Source organism: Asterias rubens, chromosome 1, assembly GCF_902459465.1.
Source record: "Asterias rubens chromosome 1, eAstRub1.3, whole genome shotgun sequence".
NCBI lineage: Eukaryota > Metazoa > Echinodermata > Asteroidea > Forcipulatida > Asteriidae > Asterias > Asterias rubens.
Window position 1 is genome coordinate 3,390,588 of NC_047062.1, and position 8,842 is coordinate 3,399,429.

Here is an 8,842-nt window from a genome sequence, read left to right on the forward strand (position 1 = left end):
AATCATGGAGGAATAAATTCAGATTACAGGCCAAGACTCCACTCAATTGTTATGCTAAGTAAACAACAGCTAAATACAAGTCACAAGCAATGTATATGGCATGAAATTTTGGCCAGTAACATGTGTAAAATAAGCGAGCTATTTTCGTGCTTTTAGAAATTTTAGAAATTGGCCCACTCGAAGTCTAGCCACAATCATAGCTCAAACAATGGAAGACAACTTTCGCTTCTTCAGCCAGAAACCCGTAAGCAAAACTACTTACTAAGCACAGAAAACTCTTGATTATGAAAGATAGGTTACCAAAAAAAGTACATTATACATTTGCTGTGACTGGTTGTACCCCATGCATTTCTTGCTTAGCAAAGGAATTTATTTTAAAAAAAACATAATTTTTAGTAAATTTCTTGGCAACGCAAGAAATGACCAGGGGATCAGTAGGTAGGTACTGTTCCGTAACTGCATGTGATTTCGGCTAAGCAAAAGGTTTTTGGCTAATCAGTTTTTGTGCTTAGAGGCTTTGTGAAATTGGGCCCTGTAAGAAAATGAGGAAGAACGGAACCATGCTGTAACTAAATAAATAAATAAATGAAATGAAATGAAATCCTCACAGCCATCTTGTTATTCTTGAATTTCATTCCCGTTTTTAATACAAAATACCCAGTAATAAAATACAGAAATTGTGGGTCATTTAAAAATGTTGTGCCTTTTACTGTGACTGTGTTTTGTTTTTATGTTTTCCCTTGCAAGGACAATAAAATTGTATAGTATTGTATTGTACACACATTGGATGTGACATGGTTGACTGACTATTGAATAACTCAAAAAGCGTCTCTCATCATCGTGGTAAACTTTTTTTTTGCTCCAGGGAAAAATCGAGTGAAAAACATTTACAATATTTTGTCTTCTTCTTTTTTTTTCTATAATAATGGGATTCTCCTATACTGCTGACCAAAATGTTGGTGTACTTAGTTTACCCTAAGATAATGCCAAGAAACGTCTTGGAAGACTTGGAAACTAACAAACGGGGAAAATGTTGAGACATAAATGGGGGAGTCAAAAAGCGATCAAAAATTTCGCCTTGCCCACCCAAAACAACCACCTCATGATTTACGCTGGATTTGCCCCCTCAATCTCCTAATTTCAACAGAGGGCGACATTTAGTTTGTGTACAATTTTGACGTGCAGGTGGTGTTTTTTTAAGTCGTAAACTGGACCCTGACTATTTGCAATTAGGCAATGATGTGTCGCGAAGCTCTCATGGGCTAGGTAGTTGACAAGTGAGCAACTGAGAAACATTGGACAGTTTCAACTAAAAAGAGACTTCGGGAAAGGAGAGTGGACAGCAACACTCAGTGACAAAATACTCATTTGCCATTGACGGGAAGACCACTGTATAAGGGACTCGTTGTCTTATTGTTTTATGGAATATTTGTGCATCATCTCTCTACACTCTCCTCCGATTTGAAACAAGGTGAGTTCACGTAGAGATTTATTCATGCTGCCTCATCCACACATCACAATATGTACAACTACAATCACATTACACGTCACACGGACGGTACCCCTTTCATCTCGCCTTCACAGCCTTGTTGGGATGGGTGTCGTAACTCTAGGGACTAACGTGTTGTTGTGTTCATGTATTACTATTATAAATTGATATAATCTTAAGAAACTGATCAAACAGTGACTGTTCTCTTATTGAAAAACAATTGTTTTTTTAATGCCAGTTTCTACATCTTTTGTGATGATTTTGATAGGGACAAACTGTCAGTGACAGTGGTCGCCTTGTTTTGTCAGCTGTGTCACATTATTGTCTGTTTCACTGTGTCTGTCATGTGTGTGTCCAGGTGTCTAGTCTTTGTCTATCACTTAAATTTGCAAATTTTCATGACTGTCCCAAAAAAGTGTAAAACTTTGCCCCATTTCTAATTTTGCCTTTTCCCCAAACATAACAATCTTTTAAGAGGGGCTCCAGAACAAGGTCGAATTTAGTTCTCATTTTAAAATAATAATAGACCCCATCATATTTTGTTTGGAAAATTATGTGCAAGTTTAGTTTCTAAACTAACCTCATGTTAAAGTGGTGAACAATGTCATTTTATTTAAACATCTTTCAACGGGTTGAAATTTGAAACATGGTGTCATTGGTCTACATTCCTCATAGTATTTAGTGCATTTGATGGAGTCAAAAGGTCAAATTCAATGCTATTTTGATTTGGTATCAAGAATAAAATTAGAATTCTTTGCAGAAAAATGTACCCCCCTAAAATAATAATAATAATAATAATAATAATATATAGAATTAAAATAAAAGAAACCATGCATTTGAAATGTAAGGCGATAAAGTACTTTTTAATTTTTTGTTCTGGTTTTTTTTAAAACCAGAACCAGAAGTGCCTCCTAGAAAAAAGGGTACAGCCCCTTGTTCACCATGAAAACCTACCTTATTTTCTGCTGCTCTCTACAAATATCAAGAAAGCTCTTATATGAACTTCAAAAATTAAATAATATATTAGACAACTGAAAAGTGAAAAACAAAAAATCAACCCAAAAGTCCAGTATAGGCTTAATCAATTACATTGTGATGAAAACCATGATATTAAAGCCAATCCAATAATTAGTTAATGATTTTGGGCATTATATTATATTACAAGTTGGGACAGTATCCATTCTTACCAAACCATCTCCCCTTGATCGATTAAACAAAAAATGTTGCACAGTGCTGTGCAACTGGACATTTTTGTGTTTAATTAGAGAAAAACATTGCTAATATTTATAACTTATACTGAAAACAATTTTGTTCTACTAGAAATTAATAAAGGTAATGTATAAATCGCACCACACACACCCAAATTTAGTTTAATTTAGGCACCTTCTGCTTGTTTTATCAAAAGTCTAGTGCATTCTCAAATTCATCTTTCATGATCCAAAACAAAAACTAAACTGTACTTATAAAATAAGTTTTCACGATTTTGTTCTAAATAACATATTTTGAGAAAATAGAAAATAGAAAGAGTAGATTTGGTAAATTCCTGAGTTTATGAGTATTTTGTCACTATTTATAATCCAAGCAAAGTTACAAAATTGGCGAGTTACTAGCCAAGAACCAATGTGGAATTGTTCATGTTTTTTAGATGATTCTTTTACAGGAAAAAAAGAGAAGATTTTTAACTTGTATAATGTACATGACATACACTGGAAGAAAAGAGAGAAAACAAAGAAGATTTTGTAGGTCTGAGTTTATGAGTATTTTGTCTTTATTTATCATCCAAGCAAAGTAAAATTATTGGTTAAATTAAGTCACTTAAACCAAGAACCCATTTACAAGTTTTTCAGATGATTCTTTGAAAAGAAGAAATGGATTTTTAACCCGTACTTAGGCCTACTGACTGAGAGAAAAGAAAAAACAAAGTAGATTTGTAGTCCGAGTTAATGAGTATTGTGTCACTATTCACCATCCAAGCAAAGTAAAAATATTGTTGGACAAGTACAAGTTTTTTAAACAAGTCTTTGAAAAGAAGAAATAGATTTGTAACTCGTACATTTAGACCTAATAAGAGATCAGAAAGAAAACAAAGTAGTTTTTGTAGTCAATGGAGTTAATGAGTATTTTGTCACCATTTATCATCCAAGCAAAGTCAAATTTTTGGTTAGTCACTAAAACCAAGAACCCATGTAGCCTTGTAGACTGTGAGTCATTCACTTTAAAAATCTTCTTCGGTCAATAACCATCATCCAGATAGTCCTGTCACACGTATTGATTTGTATGCTCTCATGGAATATCAATAATAAACAAATGTTTAGCGCAAAATTTAGTAGGCACAAAACGTTTGTGTCAGTTGGTTTGGGTTCAATTGAATATTGAACACTTTATTATTTAATAACAATAATAAATAAGGGAATAAAAGGGTAGCCACTAGTTCTTTCATGGCGGCGAGGACCTTTATCACACGGCAATTCGACTCTGCAAGGTTTTAAATGGCCGTGAAAGAACTAGTAGCTACCCTTTTATTCCCATTCATAAGTACCTTTTTGGTTAAAAGGTAATTAAAGTAAGAAACTCTGTAAAACTTATCCGTTTCCACATGGTTTCCTACGTGCTTGAGCTCTGTTTTTTTCTACCTCTATGGTATTTACATGTACTGTGTTTTGCATGCCTTTTTCCGACAGTTTCCGGTTCCGTTCGTGCGCATGCGCGCATAGTCTTGGTGCAACACGTTCTGGTTTTCCTTTCACACACAGCGCAACCAATTCACCGACAGCACCTGCATCGCCCATAACTAGAAACGTCTTTGCATCAAGACTAGCGCGGAGTATCCGCTCACAAACGGTTATAAACACTGGTCTTTATCTGGTTTAAACACCCCACGCGACGCGCTCTCCACCAATAGGAGTACGAAACTGTCTGAGGTATTTATGAATAATATTTATAGAGCGCCTTTTACAAAAGTAACAAAGCGCCAGACAGTAAAGGAATTAACACAAATTATAATAATTTAGCTCAGCATAAAAGTAAATGAGTTTTTAACATGGTTCAAATGTTTGTTACCAGCGTTCGTCCTTAACACTGGTCTGCTGGCCAAATGCAAGTTACAAAATCTGAGGAGCGTACTTACTTTTTATGTCTTTTCTATCTAGTAACAAAGTTTAGTTTGTTTTATTGTAACTTGTAAGGCTGTTGATAATTTTTCATTTGGACAAATATGAAGTATAAAAGATGTTATTATGAATCTCCAAGTGGTCCTGCTGGCTTGTTCAGTGTTAGTATTCTACCCTGCTACACGTATGACTCGATTCAATTCAAACATCAATTTGGTTTTCTACACCATTTTACCCGATTCCCGAGACCAGTAAAATAACAAGCTAAATGGTACTGAGGCACTGGCTTGTCACTTAATCCTGGGTACACAGTTATGTTCATTACCAACCAACACATTCTATTTCATGCCTACAATAAATATGAATACCATAGTGTTCTACACTGGTATGACTCTCACTCAATTCAACTGGAACTTCAAATTGGTTTTGCTCACCCATTGTACCCGATGCCATTGTTATCAACCCAGGAAGTGGAGCTGGGGACAATAGGTTTCCCTGAATGGGTACCAAGTGGGGCCAACCATGGAGGTAGTCTACCTCCATGGGCCAACAAAGAGGTGCTTTTTTCTAGTGGGTGAAGGTTGGCATTTGGTGCATTGCTTTGGACTTACAATAATCTGTTTATTTGGGGTATGGGAATTCACGCTTGTAGAACCAATCCTATCTCCTATCTCCATGGTAGAATCATGGAGGTAGAATCATTGCTCCATGGTAGAATGGAAGTAGAAAGGTATGGAAGTAGAAAGGTAGAACCATGGTAGAACCCAATGGTTTTTAAAGACAGTGGACACTATTGGTAATTGTCAAAGAACAGTCTTCCCACTTGGTGTATCTCAACATTTTACATGCATAAAATAACAAAGCTCTGAAAATTTGAGCTTGATTGGTCGTCAGAGTTGAGAGATAACTATGAAAGAAAAAAACACCCTTGTCACATGAAGTTGTGTGCTTTCAGATGCTTGATTTCGAGACCTCAAATTCTAAACTTGAGGTCTCAAAATCAAATTCGTGGAAAATGACTTCTTTCTCGAAAAACTACGTCACTTCAGAGGGAGCTGTTTCTCACAATGTTTTATACTATCAACCTCTCCCCATTACTCGTTACTAAGTGTTTTTTTGATAATAGTTATTTTTAGTAATTACCAACAGTGTCCACTGCCTTTAAAACATGGATTGGGTTTGTTGAAACTGCATACATAAAGGGGAGAGGAATACATTAAAAACAAAAGTGTTTTCCATCATGCATCCATTTCTTAAATGATGATAATAATAATGAAGTTACTTTCAATACTGCATATTTTTCCATATGAAAAATTATGATGTGCCTTACAATTAAGACAAACTAAATTTTGTCATAGAGAATAGCTATTGAAACAAAAAGTAAGAGTAATAACACAGCAAGGAAAACCCAGGCAATGTTTTAGAACATATTTTGAGATGACGCAGTTGTTACTACGTAGGTTAGTAAAAATCATTTTAAAAAAAATTACCCAGTCAGTTTCCATTTTGTTTTGTTATTTGATAGTAAGTAAGCACATTAAAACTAGACCAGCCAGTACCCAAAGTATTGAGGTACAATACCAGCGTTCTCCTATAGAGGTCCACTGACAAATTGCCTCCGGAGGACCAGTCAGAATTCACTTCAAGTAGTCGGGCTGGGTAGTTCAGTGTTAGAAAACATCCATATATAATATGAACTTTGGACTCGTAAGTGGAAAAGCTGACTAACCTGTAGAATAAAAGTCACTGAAAAATTTAAGTACACACCCGAATATATTAAGTCACAAACAAGGTACAAAAAACAATGGTAAATCCTATATTTGACAATGAAACAAATTGGTCAAGAAAAGCGATCTTACATTCATTCATCCATTCATACAACTTATTTCTCCATCACAGAAAGAACAGTCAGTGCATGCAGTAAATAGACAAAAGAACAAAAAAGGCATACAAAATGGCCATATAATAAAGATGCCTTTTCTAGATGGCTTTTAAAACTGTTTTTGAAACATGTGCCCTACTTGGTCTTTGCATGGAGCTGTAAATAAACATAGCTGGTAGTTTGAAGACAATTTCCTTGTTGAACAAATGTTGGGGCTGATGGGGTAACCAGTCTAAAATATTCTGTATCAAAATACTTGGATATACAGTTCCAATTTGTCTAGTAACCTAACTCTGCTCATCCAAAGTTTGCTTTGTGAAATCGGTCTCTCCGTAATGAAGGTATCAAGTTCACTAACCAGACAAAAGACAAACCGCTCCAAGATGTATGGAGAAACCATTAGAAACAAGAATAACAGAGTTAAAGATGTTAGGTTCGATTTTGTTTGCAGAATTTTATCCCCAAAATATAGATTGAAATTTAAAAAATCTTATTTGTAGATTTTAGAAAGTTATTCAGCTTTCTTCTAGTGTACTGAATGTTTGAAATGATCTGCTATTGAATAAGTGGTAGTAAATTAAAACAAAACAAAATGAATTATTGTCAGAATCCTGACATTATCTCAAGATTTATGCGCAACAGCAACGTAACAGCAATTAATTTGTTAAAATTCTGCATATTGCGAAAGTTATAGTTTTTTAATTTTGAAACAATATTATCTCTTTGGTTCAGAGAAAAACATTTTTTGGGGTGAAATTTGGGTCATACAATTACCAAAGAACCAAGGGATAAACTACTAAGCTGAAAATAAAAAAAATGTGATTGTGAAAACCATTGTATGATTTAGTTTTGTAAAATAAAGAAAGCAGCCCAACACATTGATTAATCACAGACTTGTGTCCAACATACTTCTCTCTCAATGGATGTTTTTCCCAGACAATCTTGTATGAATTCCAGTAAAAATCAGCCAAGATGAAACATGGCCTAGTTTAATTTTTCACACATGAATAATAAGCCCGGTTCCTCTGTGTTTATTGGAGGGGAAGGGCAATAGGTATCACATTCATTGCACCTGGGAGGCAAATTGTTTCTCCCTGATCGAGCTGGTAACACCTTGCTTCGTCATAAGACAATGTAGAAATGTGTTTATTGCTCAAGATTTACTGAGAAGCACAAATACATGACTGTATTGCATGACTGTGCATTTTACCTTTTACTACAAAAAAATTCAAAGAGTTGCTGCATCAGTGCGGGCCTGGAATTACATGCCGTCCATGGAGGCCATGGTATCTGTTGGCCCTCCGCCCTTCCGAGGCAAGCGGGCCTGGAATTACATGCCGTCCATGGAGGCCATGGTATCTGTTGGCCCTCCGCCCTTCCGAGGCAAAACGGCCCAACTTGAGAAAATTTACATTTTGCGAAAACCAAGTGCAGAGATTTATAAGATGTTTTGCAATACAATGGAATGAAATGAGGTCGAGATAGAACACGGTAATGCCTTTTGAAACTTTGAAATTGAAAAATCTGCCTCAATTTACCGAGAAAATTTGTTGGGTTAGGCTGTTTTGCAAAGGGAGGGCAGCCCTGGTCTTGGGTTGGCCTTGGTTCCCCTTTAAAACTTTTCTATAATATTTTCCAGTGGAAGTTTCTTTTGCAAAATGAAAATTGCCTTGCCCTCTCAAAGATGAAATTCCAAAGCCTGTTAGTGTAAAATAAATAACAGTTAAATCCTGTGGTATCGTTAGAGATTTTTTTGATTTCAGGTTTTTCATATCTATGCCCTTTGTCCCAATGTTTCTTGACTAAACAAAGCCTCTAGTGTTCCACTTGTGGTGGTGTACAATAATTAGCATTTAGGAATAAAACCCCCCATTAAATTCAGACTTGAAATATGGTCCGAAATGCAGTATCACAAATGCTGTCAGTTGAAGTACCCTGAGGGTATGCATTGTACAATTGACATTCAGAATAATTCATTGCAGTGAAGTGGTAGTCTTTGATGAAACCAAATTTGAATACAATCTTGTTTTATGGTTGCATATCGTCATATACAAATCCCATAATCGGAAATGCATGTTCAAGTATTATTTTTGTCAAGTCTCCGTTTTTGACTACAAAAGTTTGAGCTCACTGGAGTACTGTCTGGATATGTATACATGTACATCAAATGAATATCCAAGAAGCCTGACAGGGCTCAAATTTAAAACTAGCCCTGCATACATTATCTAGTAAAAATTGTTTAGTAATTAAATAGTCTGTCAATATTTAAATCTGTTACTTGTCTTCTTCCTAGGATTGCTTTATTAATATTTGCAACATGTCACAATCACATTCATGATCAGTGTGAAAAAGTCGGCCTGC